The sequence below is a fragment of the Chiloscyllium punctatum genome, chromosome 3 (genome assembly GCF_047496795.1).
Source record: "Chiloscyllium punctatum isolate Juve2018m chromosome 3, sChiPun1.3, whole genome shotgun sequence".
Taxonomy (NCBI): domain Eukaryota; kingdom Metazoa; phylum Chordata; class Chondrichthyes; order Orectolobiformes; family Hemiscylliidae; genus Chiloscyllium; species Chiloscyllium punctatum.
In genome coordinates, this window is record NC_092741.1 from 40235326 (window position 1) to 40257737 (window position 22412).

Below are 22412 nucleotides of genomic sequence, written 5' to 3' on the forward strand. Positions count from 1 at the left end.
AAAATAACCTGTCGCTGCATTGCGTGCGTGGCCCAACACGAGTGCAGAGGGGTGACTTGAGCAGCCCCTGCTGGCGGAAAAAGCCTACTGCACCTGGTATTCCCAGGCGGTCTCCCATCCAAGTACTAACCAGGCCTGAGTCTGCTTAGCTTCCGAGATCAGACGAGATCGGGCGTTTTCAGACTAGTATGGCCGTAGGCGCTGGCGCCAGCCTTTTCTCCCCACTTCAAGGCGTGCTGGCCAGCCACATTTTCTTTGCTGCTCTTTCTCTTGATCCCCTTTGTTTTTTTTTTCTCTCTTTTCTCTTTGCTCTTCCTCCTCCGTGCGTGCTTCCCTCCCTCCCTCCCTCCAGCTAGCCCTTGCCCACCAGGCTCCTGTCGTATCCCACATCCCCACACAGGCCAACTGCAAGACCTCCCCCTGCTTCATAGGGCTGCAGCCTGCATTCTCTCATCCTTCCACACTCCTCCACGCCTCCATTTCGGAATGGCAGGCAGTGACCAGTGGGGTACCGCAGGGATCAGTACTGGGACCGCAGCTTTTTACAATATATGTTCATGATATAGAAGATGCTATTAGCAATAACATTAGCAAATTTGCTGATGATACTGAGCTGGGTGGCAGGGTGAAATGTGATGAGGATGTTAGGAGATTACCGGGTGACCTGGACAAGTTAGGTGAGTGGTCAGATGCATGGCAGATGCACTTTAATGTGGATAAATGGATGCTTATCCACTTTGGTGGCAAGAACAGGAAGGCAGATTACTACCTAAATGGAATCAATTTCGGTCAAGGGACAGTACCGAGAGATCTGGGGGTTCTTGTACACCACTCAATGAAGGTCAGCATGCAGGTACAGCAGGTAGTGAAGAAGGCTAATAGCATGCTGGCCTTCATAACAAGAGGGATCGAGTACAGAAGCAAAGAGGTTCTTCTGCAGGTGTACAGGGCCCTGGTGAGACCACACCTGGAGTACTGTGTGCAGTTCTGGTCTCCAAATTTGAGGAGACACATTCTGGCTATTGAGGGAGTGCAGCGTAGGTTGACGAGGTCAATTCCTGGAATGGCGGGATTACCTTACACTGAAAGACTGGAGCGACTGGGCTTGTGTACCCTTGAGTTTAGAAGACTGAGAGGGGATCTGGTTGAGACATATAAGATTATCAAAGGATTGGACACTCTGGCGGCAGGAAACGTGAGTGCCGAAACAGAGGACACAGCTTAAAAATACGGGGTAGACCGTTTAGGACAGAGATGAGGAGAAACGTCTTCACCCAGAGAGTGGTGGCTGTGTGGAATGCTCTGCCCCAGAGGGCAGTGGAGGCCCAGTCTCTGGATTCATTGAAGAAAGAGTTGGACAGAGCTCTCAAGGATAGTGGAATCAAGGCTTATGGAGATAAGGCAGGAACAGGATACTGATTAAGGATGATCAGCCATGATCATATTGAATGGTGGTGCAGGCTCCAAGGGCAGAATGGCCAACTCCTGCACCTATTGTCTATTGTCCTCCTTTCCTGACTGCCAGCCGCAGACAGCGTGCAGCCCCAATCCCTTTCTTTCCGTCTTTCTTGCTGATTTTGGCAGCGCTCCGCTCTCCTCCCCTCCCTGTCTCCTGCCTGCAGGAGACTGATGCCAGGCACAGCGGCAGCAAAAATAACCTGTCGCTGCATTGCGTGCGTGGCCCAACACGAGTGCAGAGGGGTGACTTGAGCAGCCCCTGCTGGCGGAAAAAGCCTACTGCACCTGGTATTCCCAGGCGGTCTCCCATCCAAGTACTAACCAGGCCTGAGTCTGCTTAGCTTCCGAGATCAGACGAGATCGGGCGTTTTCAGACTAGTATGGCCGTAGGCGCTGGCCCCTGCCTTTTCTCCCCACTTCAAGGCGTGCTGGCCAGCCACATTTTCTTTGCTGCTCTTTCTCTTGATCCCCTTTGTTTTTTTTTTCTCTCTTTTCTCTTTGCTCTTCCTCCTCCGTGCGTGCTTCCCTCCCTCCCTCCCTCCCTCCAGCTAGCCCTTGCCCACCAGGCTCCTGTCGTCTCCCACATCCCCACACAGGCCAACTGCAAGACCTCCCCCTGCTTCATAGGGCTGCAGCCTGCATTCTCTCATCCTTCCACACTCCTCCACGCCTCCATTTCGGAATGGCAGGCAGTGACCAGTGGGGTACCGCAGGGATCAGTACTGGGACCGCAGCTTTTTACAATATATGTTCATGATATAGAAGATGCTATTAGCAATAACATTAGCAAATTTGCTGATGATACTGAGCTGGGTGGCAGGGTGAAATGTGATGAGGATGTTAGGAGATTACCGGGTGACCTGGACAAGTTAGGTGAGTGGTCAGATGCATGGCAGATGCACTTTAATGTGGATAAATGGATGCTTATCCACTTTGGTGGCAAGAACAGGAAGGCAGATTACTACCTAAATGGAATCAATTTCGGTCAAGGGACAGTACCGAGAGATCTGGGGGTTCTTGTACACCACTCAATGAAGGTCAGCATGCAGGTACAGCAGGTAGTGAAGAAGGCTAATAGCATGCTGGCCTTCATAACAAGAGGGATCGAGTACAGAAGCAAAGAGGTTCTTCTGCAGGTGTACAGGGCCCTGGTGAGACCACACCTGGAGTACTGTGTGCAGATCTGGTCTCCAAATTTGAGGAGAGACATTCTGGCTATTGAGGGAGTGCAGCGTAGGTTGACGAGGTCAATTCCTGGAATGGCGGGATTACCTTACACTGAAAGACTGGAGCGACTGGGCTTGTGTACCCTTGAGTTTAGAAGACTGAGAGGGGATCTGGTTGAGACATATAGGATTATCAAAGGATTGGACACTCTGGCGGCAGGAAACGTGAGTGCCGAAACAGAGGACACAGCTTAAAAATACGGGGTAGACCGTTTAGGACAGAGATGAGGAGAAACGTCTTCACCCAGAGAGTGGTGGCTGTGTGGAATGCTCTGCCCCAGAGGGCAGTGGAGGCCCAGTCTCTGGATTCATTGAAGAAAGAGTTGGACAGAGCTCTCAAGGATAGTGGAATCAAGGCTTATGGAGATAAGGCAGGAACAGGATACTGATTAAGGATGATCAGCCATGATCATATTGAATGGTGGTGCAGGCTCCAAGGGCAGAATGGCCAACTCCTGCACCTATTGTCTATTGTCCTCCTTTCCTGACTGCCAGCCGCAGACAGCGTGCAGCCCCAATCCCTTTCTTTCCGTCTTTCTTGCTGATTTTGGCAGCGCTCCGCTCTCCTCCCCTCCCTGTCTCCTGCCTGCAGGAGACTGATGCCAGGCACAGCGGCAGCAAAAATAACCTGTCGCTGCATTGCGTGCGTGGCCCAACACGAGTGCAGAGGGGTGACTTGAGCAGCCCCTGCTGGCGGAAAAAGCCTACTGTACCTGGTATTCCCAGGCGGTCTCCCATCCAAGTACTAACCAGGCCTGAGTCTGCTTAGCTTCCGAGATCAGACGAGATCAGGTGTTTTCAGACTAGTATGGCCGTAGGCGCTGGCCCCTGCCTTTTCTCCCCACTTCAAGGCGTGCTGGCCAGCCACATTTTCTTTGCTGCTCTTTCTCTTGATCCCCTTTGTTTTTTTTTTCTCTCTTTTCTCTTTGCTCTTCCTCCTCCGTGCGTGCTTCCCTCCCTCCCTCCCTCCAGCTAGCCCTTGCCCACCAGGCTCCTGTCGTCTCCCACATCCCCACACAGGCCAACTGCAAGACCTCCCCCTGCTTCATAGGGCTGCAGCCTGCATTCTCTCATCCTTCCACACTCCTCCACGCCTCCATTTCGGAATGGCAGGCAGTGACCAGTGGGGTACCGCAGGGATCAGTACTGGGACCGCAGCTTTTTACAATATATGTTCATGATATAGAAGATGCTATTAGCAATAACATTAGCAAATTTACTGATGATACTGAGCTGGGTGGCAGGGTGAAATGTGATGAGGATGTTAGGAGATTACCGGGTGACCTGGACAAGTTAGGTGAGTGGTCAGATGCATGGCAGATGCACTTTAATGTGGATAAATGGATGCTTATCCACTTTGGTGGCAAGAACAGGAAGGCAGATTACTTCCTAAATGGAATCAATTTCGGTCAAGGGACAGTACCGAGAGATCTGGGGGTTCTTGTACACCACTCAATGAAGGTAAGCATGCAGGTACAGCAGGTAGTGAAGAAGGCTAATAGCATGCTGGCCTTCATAACAAGAGGGATCGAGTACAGAAGCAAAGAGGTTCTTCTGCAGGTGTACAGGGCCCTGGTGAGACCACACCTGGAGTACTGTGTGCAGTTCTGGTCTCCAAATTTGAGGAGAGACATTCTGGCTATTGAGGGAGTGCAGCCTAGGTTGACGAGGTCAATTCCTGGAATGGCGGGATTACCTTACACTGAAAGACTGGAGCGACTGGGCTTGTGTACCCTTGAGTTTAGAAGACTGAGAGGGGATCTGGTTGAGACATATAAGATTATCAAAGGATTGGACACTCTGGCGGCAGGAAACGTGAGTGCCGAAACAGAGGACACAGCTTAAAAATACGGGGTAGACCGTTTAGGACAGAGATGAGGAGAAACGTCTTCACCCAGAGAGTGGTGGCTGTGTGGAATGCTCTGCCCCAGAGGGCAGTGGAGGCCCAGTCTCTGGATTCATTGAAGAAAGAGTTGGACAGAGCTCTCAAGGATAGTGGAATCAAGGCTTATGGAGATAAGGCAGGAACAGGATACTGATTAAGGATGATCAGCCATGATCATATTGAATGGTGGTGCAGGCTCCAAGGGCAGAATGGCCAACTCCTGCACCTATTGTCTATTGTCCTCCTTTCCTGACTGCCAGCCGCAGACAGCGTGCAGCCCCAATCCCTTTCTTTCCGTCTTTCTTGCTGATTTTGGCAGCGCTCCGCTCTCCTCCCCTCCCTGTCTCCTGCCTGCAGGAGACTGATGCCAGGCACAGCGGCAGCAAAAATAACCTGTCGCTGCATTGCGTGCGTGGCCCAACACGAGTGCAGAGGGGTGACTTGAGCAGCCCCTGCTGGCGGAAAAAGCCTACTGCACCTGGTATTCCCAGGCGGTCTCCCATCCAAGTACTAACCAGGCCTGAGTCTGCTTAGCTTCCGAGATCAGACGAGATCGGGCGTTTTCAGACTAGTATGGCCGTAGGCGCTGGCGCCAGCCTTTTCTCCCCACTTCAAGGCGTGCTGGCCAGCCACATTTTCTTTGCTGCTCTTTCTCTTGATCCCCTTTGTTTTTTTTTTCTCTCTTTTCTCTTTGCTCTTCCTCCTCCGTGCGTGCTTCCCTCCCTCCCTCCCTCCAGCTAGCCCTTGCCCACCAGGCTCCTGTCGTATCCCACATCCCCACACAGGCCAACTGCAAGACCTCCCCCTGCTTCATAGGGCTGCAGCCTGCATTCTCTCATCCTTCCACACTCCTCCACGCCTCCATTTCGGAATGGCAGGCAGTGACCAGTGGGGTACCGCAGGGATCAGTACTGGGACCGCAGCTTTTTACAATATATGTTCATGATATAGAAGATGCTATTAGCAATAACATTAGCAAATTTGCTGATGATACTGAGCTGGGTGGCAGGGTGAAATGTGATGAGGATGTTAGGAGATTACCGGGTGACCTGGACAAGTTAGGTGAGTGGTCAGATGCATGGCAGATGCACTTTAATGTGGATAAATGGATGCTTATCCACTTTGGTGGCAAGAACAGGAAGGCAGATTACTACCTAAATGGAATCAATTTCGGTCAAGGGACAGTACCGAGAGATCTGGGGGTTCTTGTACACCACTCAATGAAGGTCAGCATGCAGGTACAGCAGGTAGTGAAGAAGGCTAATAGCATGCTGGCCTTCATAACAAGAGGGATCGAGTACAGAAGCAAAGAGGTTCTTCTGCAGGTGTACAGGGCCCTGGTGAGACCACACCTGGAGTACTGTGTGCAGTTCTGGTCTCCAAATTTGAGGAGACACATTCTGGCTATTGAGGGAGTGCAGCGTAGGTTGACGAGGTCAATTCCTGGAATGGCGGGATTACCTTACACTGAAAGACTGGAGCGACTGGGCTTGTGTACCCTTGAGTTTAGAAGACTGAGAGGGGATCTGGTTGAGACATATAAGATTATCAAAGGATTGGACACTCTGGCGGCAGGAAACGTGAGTGCCGAAACAGAGGACACAGCTTAAAAATACGGGGTAGACCGTTTAGGACAGAGATGAGGAGAAACGTCTTCACCCAGAGAGTGGTGGCTGTGTGGAATGCTCTGCCCCAGAGGGCAGTGGAGGCCCAGTCTCTGGATTCATTGAAGAAAGAGTTGGACAGAGCTCTCAAGGATAGTGGAATCAAGGCTTATGGAGATAAGGCAGGAACAGGATACTGATTAAGGATGATCAGCCATGATCATATTGAATGGTGGTGCAGGCTCCAAGGGCAGAATGGCCAACTCCTGCACCTATTGTCTATTGTCCTCCTTTCCTGACTGCCAGCCGCAGACAGCGTGCAGCCCCAATCCCTTTCTTTCCGTCTTTCTTGCTGATTTTGGCAGCGCTCCGCTCTCCTCCCCTCCCTGTCTCCTGCCTGCAGGAGACTGATGCCAGGCACAGCGGCAGCAAAAATAACCTGTCGCTGCATTGCGTGCGTGGCCCAACACGAGTGCAGAGGGGTGACTTGAGCAGCCCCTGCTGGCGGAAAAAGCCTACTGCACCTGGTATTCCCAGGCGGTCTCCCATCCAAGTACTAACCAGGCCTGAGTCTGCTTAGCTTCCGAGATCAGACGAGATCGGGCGTTTTCAGACTAGTATGGCCGTAGGCGCTGGCCCCTGCCTTTTCTCCCCACTTCAAGGCGTGCTGGCCAGCCACATTTTCTTTGCTGCTCTTTCTCTTGATCCCCTTTGTTTTTTTTTTCTCTCTTTTCTCTTTGCTCTTCCTCCTCCGTGCGTGCTTCCCTCCCTCCCTCCCTCCAGCTAGCCCTTGCCCACCAGGCTCCTGTCGTCTCCCACATCCCCACACAGGCCAACTGCAAGACCTCCCCCTGCTTCATAGGGCTGCAGCCTGCATTCTCTCATCCTTCCACACTCCTCCACGCCTCCATTTCGGAATGGCAGGCAGTGACCAGTGGGGTACCGCAGGGATCAGTACTGGGACCGCAGCTTTTTACAATATATGTTCATGATATAGAAGATGCTATTAGCAATAACATTAGCAAATTTGCTGATGATACTGAGCTGGGTGGCAGGGTGAAATGTGATGAGGATGTTAGGAGATTACCGGGTGACCTGGACAAGTTAGGTGAGTGGTCAGATGCATGGCAGATGCACTTTAATGTGGATAAATGGATGCTTATCCACTTTGGTGGCAAGAACAGGAAGGCAGATTACTACCTAAATGGAATCAATTTCGGTCAAGGGACAGTACCGAGAGATCTGGGGGTTCTTGTACACCACTCAATGAAGGTCAGCATGCAGGTACAGCAGGTAGTGAAGAAGGCTAATAGCATGCTGGCCTTCATAACAAGAGGGATCGAGTACAGAAGCAAAGAGGTTCTTCTGCAGGTGTACAGGGCCCTGGTGAGACCACACCTGGAGTACTGTGTGCAGATCTGGTCTCCAAATTTGAGGAGAGACATTCTGGCTATTGAGGGAGTGCAGCGTAGGTTGACGAGGTCAATTCCTGGAATGGCGGGATTACCTGACACTGAAAGACTGGAGCGACTGGGCTTGTGTACCCTTGAGTTTAGAAGACTGAGAGGGGATCTGGTTGAGACATATAGGATTATCAAAGGATTGGACACTCTGGCGGCAGGAAACGTGAGTGCCGAAACAGAGGACACAGCTTAAAAATACGGGGTAGACCGTTTAGGACAGAGATGAGGAGAAACGTCTTCACCCAGAGAGTGGTGGCTGTGTGGAATGCTCTGCCCCAGAGGGCAGTGGAGGCCCAGTCTCTGGATTCATTGAAGAAAGAGTTGGACAGAGCTCTCAAGGATAGTGGAATCAAGGCTTATGGAGATAAGGCAGGAACAGGATACTGATTAAGGATGATCAGCCATGATCATATTGAATGGTGGTGCAGGCTCCAAGGGCAGAATGGCCAACTCCTGCACCTATTGTCTATTGTCCTCCTTTCCTGACTGCCAGCCGCAGACAGCGTGCAGCCCCAATCCCTTTCTTTCCGTCTTTCTTGCTGATTTTGGCAGCGCTCCGCTCTCCTCCCCTCCCTGTCTCCTGCCTGCAGGAGACTGATGCCAGGCACAGCGGCAGCAAAAATAACCTGTCGCTGCATTGCGTGCGTGGCCCAACACGAGTGCAGAGGGGTGACTTGAGCAGCCCCTGCTGGCGGAAAAAGCCGACTGCACCTGGTATTCCCAGGCGGTCTCCCACACAAGTACTAACCAGGCCTGAGTCTGCTTAGCTTCCGAGATCAGACGAGATCAGGCGTTTTCAGACTAGTATGGCCGTAGGCGCTACCCCCTGCCTTTTCTCCCCACTTCAAGGCGTGCTGGCCAGCCACATTTTCTTTGCTGCTCTTTCTCTTGATCCCCTTTGTTTTTTTTTTCTCTCTTTTCTCTTTGCTCTTCCTCCTCCGTGCGTGCTTCCCTCCCTCCCTCCCTCCAGCTAGCCCTTGCCCACCAGGCTCCTGTCGTCTCCCACATCCCCACACAGGCCAACTGCAAGACCTCCCCCTGCTTCATAGGGCTGCAGCCTGCATTCTCTCATCCTTCCACACTCCTCCACGCCTCCATTTCGGAATGGCAGGCAGTGACCAGTGGGGTACCGCAGGGATCAGTACTGGGACCGCAGCTTTTTACAATATATGTTCATGATATAGAAGATGCTATTAGCAATAACATTAGCAAATTTACTGATGATACTGAGCTGGGTGGCAGGGTGAAATGTGATGAGGATGTTAGGAGATTACCGGGTGACCTGGACAAGTTAGGTGAGTGGTCAGATGCATGGCAGATGCACTTTAATGTGGATAAATGGATGCTTATCCACTTTGGTGGCAAGAACAGGAAGGCAGATTACTTCCTAAATGGAATCAATTTCGGTCAAGGGACAGTACCGAGAGATCTGGGGGTTCTTGTACACCACTCAATGAAGGTAAGCATGCAGGTACAGCAGGTAGTGAAGAAGGCTAATAGCATGCTGGCCTTCATAACAAGAGGGATCGAGTACAGAAGCAAAGAGGTTCTTCTGCAGGTGTACAGGGCCCTGGTGAGACCACACCTGGAGTACTGTGTGCAGTTCTGGTCTCCAAATTTGAGGAGAGACATTCTGGCTATTGAGGGAGTGCAGCCTAGGTTGACGAGGTCAATTCCTGGAATGGCGGGATTACCTTACACTGAAAGACTGGAGCGACTGGGCTTGTGTACCCTTGAGTTTAGAAGACTGAGAGGGGATCTGGTTGAGACATATAAGATTATCAAAGGATTGGACACTCTGGCGGCAGGAAACGTGAGTGCCGAAACAGAGGACACAGCTTAAAAATACGGGGTAGACCGTTTAGGACAGAGATGAGGAGAAACGTCTTCACCCAGAGAGTGGTGGCTGTGTGGAATGCTCTGCCCCAGAGGGCAGTGGAGGCCCAGTCTCTGGATTCATTGAAGAAAGAGTTGGACAGAGCTCTCAAGGATAGTGGAATCAAGGCTTATGGAGATAAGGCAGGAACAGGATACTGATTAAGGATGATCAGCCATGATCATATTGAATGGTGGTGCAGGCTCCAAGGGCAGAATGGCCAACTCCTGCACCTATTGTCTATTGTCCTCCTTTCCTGACTGCCAGCCGCAGACAGCGTGCAGCCCCAATCCCTTTCTTTCCGTCTTTCTTGCTGATTTTGGCAGCGCTCCGCTCTCCTCCCCTCCCTGTCTCCTGCCTGCAGGAGACTGATGCCAGGCACAGCGGCAGCAAAAATAACCTGTCGCTGCATTGCGTGCGTGGCCCAACACGAGTGCAGAGGGGTGACTTGAGCAGCCCCTGCTGGCGGAAAAAGCCTACTGCACCTGGTATTCCCAGGCGGTCTCCCATCCAAGTACTAACCAGGCCTGAATCTGCTTAGCTTCCAAGATCAGACGAGATCGGGCGTTTTCAGACTAGTATGGCCGTAGGCGCTGGCCCCTGCCTTTTCTCCCCACTTCAAGGCGTGCTGGCCAGCCACATTTTCTTTGCTGCTCTTTCTCTTGATCCCCTTTGTTTTTTTTTTCTCTCTTTTCTCTTTGCTCTTCCTCCTCCGTGCGTGCTTCCCTCCCTCCCTCCCTCCAGCTAGCCCTTGCCCACCAGGCTCCTGTCGTCTCCCACATCCCCACACAGGCCAACTGCAAGACCTCCCCCTGCTTCATAGGGCTGCAGCCTGCATTCTCTCATCCTTCCACACTCCTCCACGCCTCCATTTCGGAATGGCAGGCAGTGACCAGTGGGGTACCGCAGGGATCAGTACTGGGACCGCAGCTTTTTACAATATATGTTCATGATATAGAAGATGCTATTAGCAATAACATTAGCAAATTTGCTGATGATACTGAGCTGGGTGGCAGGGTGAAATGTGATGAGGATGTTAGGAGATTACCGGGTGACCTGGACAAGTTAGGTGAGTGGTCAGATGCATGGCAGATGCACTTTAATGTGGATAAATGGATGCTTATCCACTTTGGTGGCAAGAACAGGAAGGCAGATTACTACCTAAATGGAATCAATTTCGGTCAAGGGACAGTACCGAGAGATCTGGGGGTTCTTGTACACCACTCAATGAAGGTAAGCATGCAGGTACAGCAGGTAGTGAAGAAGGCTAATAGCATGCTGGCCTTCATAACAAGAGGGATCGAGTACAGAAGCAAAGAGGTTCTTCTGCAGGTGTACAGGGCCCTGGTGAGACCACACCTGGAGTACTGTGTGCAGTTCTGGTCTCCAAATTTGAGGAGAGACATTCTGGCTATTGAGGGAGTGCAGCGTAGGTTGACGAGATCAATTCCTGGAATGGCGGGATTACCTTAACACTGAAAGACTGGAGCGACTGGGCTTGTGTACCCTTGAGTTTAGAAAACTGAGAGGGGATCTGGTTGAGACATATAGGATTATCAAAGGATTGGACACTCTGGCGGCAGGAAACGTGAGTGCCGAAACAGAGGACACAGCTTAAAAATACGGGGTAGACCGTTTAGGACAGAGATGAGGAGAAACGTCTTCACCCAGAGAGTGGTGGCTGTGTGGAATGCTCTGCCCCAGAGGGCAGTGGAGGCCCAGTCTCTGGATTCATTGAAGAAAGAGTTGGACAGAGCTCTCAAGGATAGTGGAATCAAGGCTTATGGAGATAAAGCAGGAACAGGATACTGATTAAGGATGATCAGCCATGATCATATTGAATGGTGGTGCAGGCTCCAAGGGCAGAATGGCCAACTCCTGCACCTATTGTCTATTGTCCTCCTTTCCTGACTGCCAGCCGCAGACAGCGTGCAGCCCCAATCCCTTTCTTTCCGTCTTTCTTGCTGATTTTGGCAGCGCTCCGCTCTCCTCCCCTCCCTGTCTCCTGCCTGCAGGAGACTGATGCCAGGCACAGCGGCAGCAAAAACAACCTGTCGCTGCATTGCGTGCGTGGCCCAACACGAGTGCAGAGGGGTGACTTGAGCAGCCCCTGCTGGCGGAAAAAGCCTACTGCACCTGGTATTCCCAGGCGGTCTCCCATCCAAGTACTAACCAGGCCTGAGTCTGCTTAGCTTCCAAGATCAGACGAGATCGGGCGTTTTCAGACTAGTATGGCCGTAGGCGCTGGCCCCTGCCTTTTCTCCCCACTTCAAGGCGTGCTGGCCAGCCACATTTTCTTTGCTGCTCTTTCTCTTGATCCCCTTTGTTTTTTTTTTCTCTCTTTTCTCTTTGCTCTTCCTCCTCCGTGCGTGCTTCCCTCCCTCCCTCCCTCCCTCCAGCTAGCCCTTGCCCAACAGGCTCCTGTCGTCTCCCACATCCCCACACAGGCCAACTGCAAGACCTCCCCCTGCTTCATAGGGCTGCAGCCTGCATTCTCTCATCCTTCCACACTCCTCCACGCCTCCATTTCGGAATGGCAGGCAGTGACCAGTGGGGTACCGCAGGGATCAGTACTGGGACCGCAGCTTTTTACAATATATGTTCATGATATAGAAGATGCTATTAGCAATAACATTAGCAAATTTGCTGATGATACTGAGCTGGGTGGCAGGGTGAAATGTGATGAGGATGTTAGGAGATTACCGGGTGACCTGGACAAGTTAGGTGAGTGGTCAGATGCATGGCAGATGCACTTTAATGTGGATAAATGGATGCTTATCCACTTTGGTGGCAAGAACAGGAAGGCAGATTACTACCTAAATGGAATCAATTTCGGTCAAGGGACAGTACCGAGAGATCTGGGGGTTCTTGTACACCACTCAATGAAGGTTAGCATGCAGGTACAGCAGGTAGTGAAGAAGGCTAATAGCATGCTGGCCTTCATAACAAGAGGGATCGAGTACAGAAGCAAAGAGGTTCTTCTGCAGGTGTACAGGGCCCTGGTGAGACCACACCTGGAGTACTGTGTGCAGTTCTGGTCTCCAAATTTGAGGAGACACATTCTGGCTATTGAGGGAGTGCAGCGTAGGTTGACGAGGTCAATTCCTGGAATGGCGGGATTACCTTACACTGAAAGACTGGAGCGACTGGGCTTGTGTACCCTTGAGTTTAGAAGACTGAGAGGGGATCTGGTTGAGACATATAAGATTATCAAAGGATTGGACATTCTGGCGGCAGGAAACGTGAGTGCCGAAACAGAGGACACAGCTTAAAAATACAGGGTAGACCGTTTAGGACAGAGATGAGGAGAAACGTCTTCACCCAGAGAGTGGTGGCTGTGTGGAATGCTCTGCCCCAGAGGGCAGTGGAGGCCCAGTCTCTGGATTCATTGAAGAAAGAGTTGGACAGAGCTCTCAAGGATAGTGGAATCAAGGCTTATGGAGATAAGGCAGGAACAGGATACTGATTAAGGATGATCAGCCATGATCATATTGAATGGTGGTGCAGGCTCCAAGGGCAGAATGGCCAACTCCTGCACCTATTGTCTATTGTCCTCCTTTCCTGACTGCCAGCCGCAGACAGCGTGCAGCCCCAATCCCTTTCTTTCCGTCTTTCTTGCTGATTTTGGCAGCGCTCCGCTCTCCTCCCCTCCCTGTCTCCTGCCTGCAGGAGACTGATGCCAGGCACAGCGGCAGCAAAAATAACCTGTCGCTGCATTGCGTGCGTGGCCCAACACGAGTGCAGAGGGGTGACTTGAGCAGCCCCTGCTGGCGGAAAAAGCCTACAGCACCTGGTATTCCCAGGCGGTCTCCCATCCAAGTACTAACCAGGCCTGAGTCTGCTTAGCTTCCGAGATCAGACGAGATCGGGCGTTTTCAGACTAGTATGGCCGTAGGCGCTGGCCCCTGCCTTTTCTCCCCACTTCAAGGCGTGCTGGCCAGCCACATTTTCTTTGCTGCTCTTTCTCTTGATCCCCTTTGTTTTTTTTTTCTCTCTTTTCTCTTTGCTCTTCCTCCTCCGTGCGTGCTTCCCTCCCTCCCTCCCTCCAGCTAGCCCTTGCCCACCAGGCTCCTGTCGTCTCCCACATCCCCACACAGGCCAACTGCAAGACCTCCCCCTGCTTCATAGGGCTGCAGCCTGCATTCTCTCATCCTTCCACACTCCTCCACGCCTCCATTTCGGAATGGCAGGCAGTGACCAGTGGGGTACCGCAGGGATCAGTACTGGGACCGCAGCTTTTTACAATATATGTTCATGATATAGAAGATGCTATTAGCAATAACATTAGCAAATTTACTGATGATACTGAGCTGGGTGGCAGGGTGAAATGTGATGAGGATGTTAGGAGATTACCGGGTGACCTGGACAAGTTAGGTGAGTGGTCAGATGCATGGCAGATGCACTTTAATGTGGATAAATGGATGCTTATCCACTTTGGTGGCAAGAACAGGAAGGCAGATTACTTCCTAAATGGAATCAATTTCGGTCAAGGGACAGTACCGAGAGATCTGGGGGTTCTTGTACACCACTCAATGAAGGTAAGCATGCAGGTACAGCAGGTAGTGAAGAAGGCTAATAGCATGCTGGCCTTCATAACAAGAGGGATCGAGTACAGAAGCAAAGAGGTTCTTCTGCAGGTGTACAGGGCCCTGGTGAGACCACACCTGGAGTACTGTGTGCAGTTCTGGTCTCCAAATTTGAGGAGAGACATTCTGGCTATTGAGGGAGTGCAGCGTAGGTTGACGAGGTCAATTCCTGGAATGGCGGGATTACCTTACACTGAAAGACTGGAGCGACTGGGCTTGTGTACCCTTGAGTTTAGAAGACTGAGAGGGGATCTGGTTGAGACATATAAGATTATCAAAGGATTGGACACTCTGGCGGCAGGAAACGTGAGTGCCGAAACAGAGGACACAGCTTAAAAATACGGGGTAGACCGTTTAGGACAGAGATGAGGAGAAACGTCTTCACCCAGAGAGTGGTGGCTGTGTGGAATGCTCTGCCCCAGAGGGCAGTGGAGGCCCAGTCTCTGGATTCATTGAAGAAAGAGTTGGACAGAGCTCTCAAGGATAGTGGAATCAAGGCTTATGGAGATAAGGCAGGAACAGGATACTGATTAAGGATGATCAGCCATGATCATATTGAATGGTGGTGCAGGCTCCAAGGGCAGAATGGCCAACTCCTGCACCTATTGTCTATTGTCCTCCTTTCCTGACTGCCAGCCGCAGACAGCGTGCAGCCCCAATCCCTTTCTTTCCGTCTTTCTTGCTGATTTTGGCAGCGCTCCGCTCTCCTCCCCTCCCTGTCTCCTGCCTGCAGGAGACTGATGCCAGGCACAGCGGCAGCAAAAATAACCTGTCGCTGCATTGCGTGCGTGGCCCAACACGAGTGCAGAGGGGTGACTTGAGCAGCCCCTGCTGGCGGAAAAAGCCTACTGCACCTGGTATTCCCAGGCGGTCTCCCATCCAAGTACTAACCAGGCCTGAGTCTGCTTAGCTTCCGAGATCAGACGTTTTCAGACTAGTATGGCCGCAGGCGCTGGCGCCAGCCTTTTCTCCCCACTTCAAGGCGTGCTGGCCAGCCACATTTTCTTTGCTGCTCTTTCTCTTGATCCCCTTTGTTTTTTTTTTCTCTCTTTTCTCTTTGCTCTTCCTCCTCCGTGCGTGCTTCCCTCCCTCCCTCCCTCCAGCTAGCCCTTGCCCACCAGGCTCCTGTCGTATCCCACATCCCCACACAGGCCAACTGCAAGACCTCCCCCTGCTTCATAGGGCTGCAGCCTGCATTCTCTCATCCTTCCACACTCCTCCACGCCTCCATTTCGGAATGGCAGGCAGTGACCAGTGGGGTACCGCAGGGATCAGTACTGGGACCGCAGCTTTTTACAATATATGTTCATGATATAGAAGATGCTATTAGCAATAACATTAGCAAATTTGCTGATGATACTGAGCTGGGTGGCAGGGTGAAATGTGATGAGGATGTTAGGAGATTACCGGGTGACCTGGACAAGTTAGGTGAGTGGTCAGATGCATGGCAGATGCACTTTAATGTGGATAAATGGATGCTTATCCACTTTGGTGGCAAGAACAGGAAGGCAGATTACTACCTAAATGGAATCAATTTCGGTCAAGGGACAGTACCGAGAGATCTGGGGGTTCTTGTACACCACTCAATGAAGGTCAGCATGCAGGTACAGCAGGTAGTGAAGAAGGCTAATAGCATGCTGGCCTTCATAACAAGAGGGATCGAGTACAGAAGCAAAGAGGTTCTTCTGCAGGTGTACAGGGCCCTGGTGAGACCACACCTGGAGTACTGTGTGCAGTTCTGGTCTCCAAATTTGAGGAGACACATTCTGGCTATTGAGGGAGTGCAGCGTAGGTTGACGAGGTCAATTCCTGGAATGGCGGGATTACCTTACACTGAAAGACTGGAGCGACTGGGCTTGTGTACCCTTGAGTTTAGAAGACTGAGAGGGGATCTGGTTGAGACATATAAGATTATCAAAGGATTGGACACTCTGGCGGCAGGAAACGTGAGTGCCGAAACAGAGGACACAGCTTAAAAATACGGGGTAGACCGTTTAGGACAGAGATGAGGAGAAACGTCTTCACCCAGAGAGTGGTGGCTGTGTGGAATGCTCTGCCCCAGAGGGCAGTGGAGGCCCAGTCTCTGGATTCATTGAAGAAAGAGTTGGACAGAGCTCTCAAGGATAGTGGAATCAAGGCTTATGGAGATAAGGCAGGAACAGGATACTGATTAAGGATGATCAGCCATGATCATATTGAATGGTGGTGCAGGCTCCAAGGGCAGAATGGCCAACTCCTGCACCTATTGTCTATTGTCCTCCTTTCCTGACTGCCAGCCGCAGACAGCGTGCAGCCCCAATCCCTTTCTTTCCGTCTTTCTTGCTGATTTTGGCAGCGCTCCGCTCTCCTCCCCTCCCTGTCTCCTGCCTGCAGGAGACTGATGCCAGGCACAGCGGCAGCAAAAATAACCTGTCGCTGCATTGCGTGCGTGGCCCAACACGAGTGCAGAGGGGTGACTTGAGCAGCCCCTGCTGGCGGAAAAAGCCTACTGCACCTGGTATTCCCAGGCGGTCTCCCATCCAAGTACTAACCAGGCCTGAGTCTGCTTAACTTCCGAGATCAGACGAGATCGGGCGTTTTCAGACTAGTATGGCCGTAGGCGCTGGCCCCTGCCTTTTCTCCCCACTTCAAGGCGTGCTGGCCAGCCACATTTTCTTTGCTGCTCTTTCTCTTGATCCCCTTTGTTTTTTTTTTCTCTCTTTTCTCTTTGCTCTTCCTCCTCCGTGCGTGCTTCCCTCCCTCCCTCCCTCCAGCTAGCCCTTGCCCACCAGGCTCCTGTCGTCTCCCACATCCCCACACAGGCCAACTGCAAGACCTCCCCCTGCTTCATAGGGCTGCAGCCTGCATTCTCTCATCCTTCCACACTCCTCCACGCCTCCATTTCGGAATGGCAGGCAGTGACCAGTGGGGTACCGCAGGGATCAGTACTGGGACCGCAGCTTTTTACAATATATGTTCATGATATAGAAGATGCTATTAGCAATAACATTAGCAAATTTACTGATGATACTGAGCTGGGTGGCAGGGTGAAATGTGATGAGGATGTTAGGAGATTACCGGGTGACCTGGACAAGTTAGGTGAGTGGTCAGATGCATGGCAGATGCACTTTAATGTGGATAAATGGATGCTTATCCACTTTGGTGGCAAGAACAGGAAGGCAGATTACTTCCTAAATGGAATCAATTTCGGTCAAGGGACAGTACCGAGAGATCTGGGGGTTCTTGTACACCACTCAATGAAGGTAAGCATGCAGGTACAGCAGGTAGTGAAGAAGGCTAATAGCATGCTGGCCTTCATAACAAGAGGGATCGAGTACAGAAGCAAAGAGGTTCTTCTGCAGGTGTACAGGGCCCTGGTGAGACCACACCTGGAGTACTGTGTGCAGTTCTGGTCTCCAAATTTGAGGAGAGACATTCTGGCTATTGAGGGAGTGCAGCCTAGGTTGACGAGGTCAATTCCTGGAATGGCGGGATTACCTTACACTGAAAGACTGGAGCGACTGGGCTTGTGTACCCTTGAGTTTAGAAGACTGAGAGGGGATCTGGTTGAGACATATAAGATTATCAAAGGATTGGACACTCTGGCGGCAGGAAACGTGAGTGCCGAAACAGAGGACACAGCTTAAAAATACGGGGTAGACCGTTTAGGACAGAGATGAGGAGAAACGTCTTCACCCAGAGAGTGGTGGCTGTGTGGAATGCTCTGCCCCAGAGGGCAGTGGAGGCCCAGTCTCTGGATTCATTGAAGAAAGAGTTGGACAGAGCTCTCAAGGATAGTGGAATCAAGGCTTATGGAGATAAGGCAGGAACAGGATACTGATTAAGGATGATCAGCCATGATCATATTGAATGGTGGTGCAGGCTCCAAGGGCAGAATGGCCAACTCCTGCACCTATTGTCTATTGTCCTCCTTTCCTGACTGCCAGCCGCAGACAGCGTGCAGCCCCAATCCCTTTCTTTCCGTCTTTCTTGCTGATTTTGGCAGCGCTCCGCTCTCCTCCCCTCCCTGTCTCCTGCCTGCAGGAGACTGATGCCAGGCACAGCGGCAGCAAAAATAACCTGTCGCTGCATTGCGTGCGTGGCCCAACACGAGTGCAGAGGGGTGACTTGAGCAGCCCCTGCTGGCGGAAAAAGCCTACTGCACCTGGTATTCCCAGGCGGTCTCCCATCCAAGTACTAACCAGGCCTGAGTCTGCTTAGCTTCCGAGATCAGACGAGATCGGGCGTTTTCAGACTAGTATGGCCGTAGGCGCTGGCGCCAGCCTTTTCTCCCCACTTCAAGGCGTGCTGGCCAGCCACATTTTCTTTGCTGCTCTTTCTCTTGATCCCCTTTGTTTTTTTTTTCTCTCTTTTCTCTTTGCTCTTCCTCCTCCGTGCGTGCTTCCCTCCCTCCCTCCCTCCAGCTAGCCCTTGCCCACCAGGCTCCTGTCGTATCCCACATCCCCACACAGGCCAACTGCAAGACCTCCCCCTGCTTCATAGGGCTGCAGCCTGCATTCTCTCATCCTTCCACACTCCTCCACGCCTCCATTTCGGAATGGCAGGCAGTGACCAGTGGGGTACCGCAGGGATCAGTACTGGGACCGCAGCTTTTTACAATATATGTTCATGATATAGAAGATGCTATTAGCAATAACATTAGCAAATTTGCTGATGATACTGAGCTGGGTGGCAGGGTGAAATGTGATGAGGATGTTAGGAGATTACCGGGTGACCTGGACAAGTTAGGTGAGTGGTCAGATGCATGGCAGATGCACTTTAATGTGGATAAATGGATGCTTATCCACTTTGGTGGCAAGAACAGGAAGGCAGATTACTACCTAAATGGAATCAATTTCGGTCAAGGGACAGTACCGAGAGATCTGGGGGTTCTTGTACACCACTCAATGAAGGTCAGCATGCAGGTACAGCAGGTAGTGAAGAAGGCTAATAGCATGCTGGCCTTCATAACAAGAGGGATCGAGTACAGAAGCAAAGAGGTTCTTCTGCAGGTGTACAGGGCCCTGGTGAGACCACACCTGGAGTACTGTGTGCAGTTCTGGTCTCCAAATTTGAGGAGACACATTCTGGCTATTGAGGGAGTGCAGCGTAGGTTGACGAGGTCAATTCCTGGAATGGCGGGATTACCTTACACTGAAAGACTGGAGCGACTGGGCTTGTGTACCCTTGAGTTTAGAAGACTGAGAGGGGATCTGGTTGAGACATATAAGATTATCAAAGGATTGGACACTCTGGCGGCAGGAAACGTGAGTGCCGAAACAGAGGACACAGCTTAAAAATACGGGGTAGACCGTTTAGGACAGAGATGAGGAGAAACGTCTTCACCCAGAGAGTGGTGGCTGTGTGGAATGCTCTGCCCCAGAGGGCAGTGGAGGCCCAGTCTCTGGATTCATTGAAGAAAGAGTTGGACAGAGCTCTCAAGGATAGTGGAATCAAGGCTTATGGAGATAAGGCAGGAACAGGATACTGATTAAGGATGATCAGCCATGATCATATTGAATGGTGGTGCAGGCTCCAAGGGCAGAATGGCCAACTCCTGCACCTATTGTCTATTGTCCTCCTTTCCTGACTGCCAGCCGCAGACAGCGTGCAGCCCCAATCCCTTTCTTTCCGTCTTTCTTGCTGATTTTGGCAGCGCTCCGCTCTCCTCCCCTCCCTGTCTCCTGCCTGCAGGAGACTGATGCCAGGCACAGCGGCAGCAAAAATAACCTGTCGCTGCATTGCGTGCGTGGCCCAACACGAGTGCAGAGGGGTGACTTGAGCAGCCCCTGCTGGCGGAAAAAGCCTACTGCACCTGGTATTCCCAGGCGGTCTCCCATCCAAGTACTAACCAGGCCTGAGTCTGCTTAGCTTCCGAGATCAGACGAGATCGGGCGTTTTCAGACTAGTATGGCCGTAGGCGCTGGCCCCTGCCTTTTCTCCCCACTTCAAGGCGTGCTGGCCAGCCACATTTTCTTTGCTGCTCTTTCTCTTGATCCCCTTTGTTTTTTTTTTCTCTCTTTTCTCTTTGCTCTTCCTCCTCCGTGCGTGCTTCCCTCCCTCCCTCCCTCCAGCTAGCCCTTGCCCACCAGGCTCCTGTCGTCTCCCACATCCCCACACAGGCCAACTGCAAGACCTCCCCCTGCTTCATAGGGCTGCAGCCTGCATTCTCTCATCCTTCCACACTCCTCCACGCCTCCATTTCGGAATGGCAGGCAGTGACCAGTGGGGTACCGCAGGGATCAGTACTGGGACCGCAGCTTTTTACAATATATGTTCATGATATAGAAGATGCTATTAGCAATAACATTAGCAAATTTGCTGATGATACTGAGCTGGGTGGCAGGGTGAAATGTGATGAGGATGTTAGGAGATTACCGGGTGACCTGGACAAGTTAGGTGAGTGGTCAGATGCATGGCAGATGCACTTTAATGTGGATAAATGGATGCTTATCCACTTTGGTGGCAAGAACAGGAAGGCAGATTACTACCTAAATGGAATCAATTTCGGTCAAGGGACAGTACCGAGAGATCTGGGGGTTCTTGTACACCACTCAATGAAGGTCAGCATGCAGGTACAGCAGGTAGTGAAGAAGGCTAATAGCATGCTGGCCTTCATAACAAGAGGGATCGAGTACAGAAGCAAAGAGGTTCTTCTGCAGGTGTACAGGGCCCTGGTGAGACCACACCTGGAGTACTGTGTGCAGATCTGGTCTCCAAATTTGAGGAGAGACATTCTGGCTATTGAGGGAGTGCAGCGTAGGTTGACGAGGTCAATTCCTGGAATGGCGGGATTACCTTACACTGAAAGACTGGAGCGACTGGGCTTGTGTACCCTTGAGTTTAGAAGACTGAGAGGGGATCTGGTTGAGACATATAGGATTATCAAAGGATTGGACACTCTGGCGGCAGGAAACGTGAGTGCCGAAACAGAGGACACAGCTTAAAAATACGGGGTAGACCGTTTAGGACAGAGATGAGGAGAAACGTCTTCACCCAGAGAGTGGTGGCTGTGTGGAATGCTCTGCCCCAGAGGGCAGTGGAGGCCCAGTCTCTGGATTCATTGAAGAAAGAGTTGGACAGAGCTCTCAAGGATAGTGGAATCAAGGCTTATGGAGATAAGGCAGGAACAGGATACTGATTAAGGATGATCAGCCATGATCATATTGAATGGTGGTGCAGGCTCCAAGGGCAGAATGGCCAACTCCTGCACCTATTGTCTATTGTCCTCCTTTCCTGACTGCCAGCCGCAGACAGCGTGCAGCCCCAATCCCTTTCTTTCCGTCTTTCTTGCTGATTTTGGCAGCGCTCCGCTCTCCTCCCCTCCCTGTCTCCTGCCTGCAGGAGACTGATGCCAGGCACAGCGGCAGCAAAAATAACCTGTCGCTGCATTGCGTGCGTGGCCCAACACGAGTGCAGAGGGGTGACTTGAGCAGCCCCTGCTGGCGGAAAAAGCCTACTGCACCTGGTATTCCCAGGCGGTCTCCCATCCAAGTACTAACCAGGCCTGAGTCTGCTTAGCTTCCGAGATCAGACGAGATCGGGCGTTTTCAGACTAGTATGGCCGTAGGCGCTGGCCCCTGCCTTTTCTCCCCACTTCAAGGCGTGCTGGCCAGCCACATTTTCTTTGCTGCTCTTTCTCTTGATCCCCTTTGTTTTTTTTTTCTCTCTTTTCTCTTTGCTCTTCCTCCTCCGTGCGTGCTTCCCTCCCTCCCTCCCTCCAGCTAGCCCTTGCCCACCAGGCTCCTGTCGTATCCCACATCCCCACACAGGCCAACTGCAAGACCTCCCCCTGCTTCATAGGGCTGCAGCCTGCATTCTCTCATCCTTCCACACTCCTCCACGCCTCCATTTCGGAATGGCAGGCAGTGACCAGTGGGGTACCGCAGGGATCAGTACTGGGACCGCAGCTTTTTACAATATATGTTCATGATATAGAAGATGCTATTAGCAATAACATTAGCAAATTTGCTGATGATACTGAGCTGGGTGGCAGGGTGAAATGTGATGAGGATGTTAGGAGATTACCGGGTGACCTGGACAAGTTAGGTGAGTGGTCAGATGCATGGCAGATGCACTTTAATGTGGATAAATGGATGCTTATCCACTTTGGTGGCAAGAACAGGAAGGCAGATTACTACCTAAATGGAATCAATTTCGGTCAAGGGACAGTACCGAGAGATCTGGGGGTTCTTGTACACCACTCAATGAAGGTCAGCATGCAGGTACAGCAGGTAGTGAAGAAGGCTAATAGCATGCTGGCCTTCATAACAAGAGGGATCGAGTACAGAAGCAAAGAGGTTCTTCTGCAGGTGTACAGGGCCCTGGTGAGACC

General features: G+C 51.7%; 13 non-coding genes and 1 pseudogene across 13 annotated transcripts; all 14 read right to left on the reverse strand.

The window, feature by feature from the left end:
- Positions 1-81: 81 nt before the first annotated feature.
- Positions 82-200, reverse strand: LOC140474706 (5S ribosomal RNA). The gene has a single exon (XR_011959350.1). It is a non-coding gene; the product is annotated as a 5S ribosomal RNA (ribosomal RNA).
- A 1531-nt stretch (positions 201-1731) lies between these two features.
- On the reverse strand, positions 1732-1850 carry LOC140474717 (5S ribosomal RNA). Its single transcript, XR_011959360.1, has one exon. It is a non-coding gene; the product is annotated as a 5S ribosomal RNA (ribosomal RNA).
- A 1535-nt stretch (positions 1851-3385) lies between these two features.
- Positions 3386-3504, reverse strand: LOC140468308 (5S ribosomal RNA). Its single transcript, XR_011955633.1, has one exon. It is a non-coding gene; the product is annotated as a 5S ribosomal RNA (ribosomal RNA).
- A 1531-nt stretch (positions 3505-5035) lies between these two features.
- LOC140474728 (5S ribosomal RNA) lies at positions 5036-5154 on the reverse strand. The gene has a single exon (XR_011959371.1). It is a non-coding gene; the product is annotated as a 5S ribosomal RNA (ribosomal RNA).
- Positions 5155-6685: 1531 nt separating this feature from the next.
- On the reverse strand, positions 6686-6804 carry LOC140474739 (5S ribosomal RNA). Its single transcript, XR_011959380.1, has one exon. It is a non-coding gene; the product is annotated as a 5S ribosomal RNA (ribosomal RNA).
- Positions 6805-8335: 1531 nt separating this feature from the next.
- LOC140470674 (5S ribosomal RNA) lies at positions 8336-8454 on the reverse strand. Its single transcript, XR_011956598.1, has one exon. It is a non-coding gene; the product is annotated as a 5S ribosomal RNA (ribosomal RNA).
- Positions 8455-9985: 1531 nt separating this feature from the next.
- On the reverse strand, positions 9986-10104 carry LOC140469498 (5S ribosomal RNA). The gene has a single exon (XR_011956127.1). It is a non-coding gene; the product is annotated as a 5S ribosomal RNA (ribosomal RNA).
- Positions 10105-11636: 1532 nt separating this feature from the next.
- Positions 11637-11755, reverse strand: LOC140468264 (5S ribosomal RNA). The gene has a single exon (XR_011955629.1). It is a non-coding gene; the product is annotated as a 5S ribosomal RNA (ribosomal RNA).
- A 1535-nt stretch (positions 11756-13290) lies between these two features.
- LOC140468216 (5S ribosomal RNA) lies at positions 13291-13409 on the reverse strand. The gene has a single exon (XR_011955618.1). It is a non-coding gene; the product is annotated as a 5S ribosomal RNA (ribosomal RNA).
- A 1531-nt stretch (positions 13410-14940) lies between these two features.
- LOC140472359 (5S ribosomal RNA) lies at positions 14941-15049 on the reverse strand (annotated as a pseudogene).
- Positions 15050-16580: 1531 nt separating this feature from the next.
- LOC140475673 (5S ribosomal RNA) lies at positions 16581-16699 on the reverse strand. The gene has a single exon (XR_011960169.1). It is a non-coding gene; the product is annotated as a 5S ribosomal RNA (ribosomal RNA).
- Positions 16700-18230: 1531 nt separating this feature from the next.
- Positions 18231-18349, reverse strand: LOC140474750 (5S ribosomal RNA). The gene has a single exon (XR_011959389.1). It is a non-coding gene; the product is annotated as a 5S ribosomal RNA (ribosomal RNA).
- A 1531-nt stretch (positions 18350-19880) lies between these two features.
- LOC140474771 (5S ribosomal RNA) lies at positions 19881-19999 on the reverse strand. Its single transcript, XR_011959409.1, has one exon. It is a non-coding gene; the product is annotated as a 5S ribosomal RNA (ribosomal RNA).
- A 1531-nt stretch (positions 20000-21530) lies between these two features.
- On the reverse strand, positions 21531-21649 carry LOC140474782 (5S ribosomal RNA). Its single transcript, XR_011959417.1, has one exon. It is a non-coding gene; the product is annotated as a 5S ribosomal RNA (ribosomal RNA).
- Between the last annotated feature and the right edge of the window lie 763 nt (positions 21650-22412).